The sequence below is a fragment of the Convolutriloba macropyga genome, unplaced genomic scaffold, assembly GCF_964194025.1.
Source record: "Convolutriloba macropyga unplaced genomic scaffold, txConMacr16.3 SCAFFOLD_5121, whole genome shotgun sequence".
NCBI lineage: Eukaryota > Metazoa > Xenacoelomorpha > Acoela > Convolutidae > Convolutriloba > Convolutriloba macropyga.
This window is the reverse complement of record NW_027449781.1, coordinates 9,296-10,000: the sequence shown is the minus strand read 5'-3', so window position 1 is coordinate 10,000 and position 705 is coordinate 9,296. Positions and strand designations below refer to the sequence as shown.

At 38.9% G+C, this 705-nt stretch overlaps 1 non-coding gene across 1 annotated transcript in view; it reads right to left on the bottom strand.

The window, feature by feature from the left end:
- The window catches only part of LOC142355329 (large subunit ribosomal RNA), a 3,522-nt gene extending 3,504 nt beyond the window's left edge, over nucleotides 1-18 (bottom strand). Inside the window, exon 1 of the ribosomal RNA XR_012761191.1 lies at nucleotides 1-18. This exon is cut by the window's left edge and continues 3,504 nt beyond it. This is a non-coding gene — a ribosomal RNA (large subunit ribosomal RNA).
- Nucleotides 19-705: the final 687 nt, after the last annotated feature.

Genomic DNA, 705 nt, shown 5'->3' with positions numbered 1-705 from the left:
TCGCCCAATTCAGGTTATGTAGTTGATTGTCTCTTAATTGGTTCACTGACCAATATGAGACAGAAACCGATTCAGCAGTTTTGTTCGCTACTACTATCAAACACAGGTCGAAGTTTCCATTCAGTCATTAATTCCAACTTTCAAATGTTGTTGTTTCAGCTTTCGCTTACTAGAAGCAACATAATACTCGCTGCAATACAGACCTCGGGAAACCCTCACCGTGAATAAGGTTCACTCACATATTTCACTACATTTTGCGTGGGATTGGAGATGAGGCTACTCGTTCTTGCTCAGTACTAGGCTGAAAATTAACGAAACTTCGTTACAAACGTTCACATGTTGATGTTTCCGCTTTCGCGTACTCGAAACAACATAATACTAGTCTTTGTAATTTAGTTTCATAATTTCAACTGTTCTCATGCAGAATTTTTGCTCATTCTTATCCCAAATTTTGACCTGGCTACTAGTTACACTCCTTGTACTTATTGCAAAATGACCACAAATTTCAACAGCTTTCACATGTTGCTGTTTCGGCTTTCGCTTACTACAGTCAACATAATACTCGTTGCAAAATAAGTGCTCGGCATCTGCAATTTTCCAAAGACGAAGTTTCGCCAGTTCAATTTTCGCTCGCCAATTATGGCTACTAATTCACACGGTACTGAGCTCAACAACATTAAATTTGTTCAGCAAGACTTTCACATG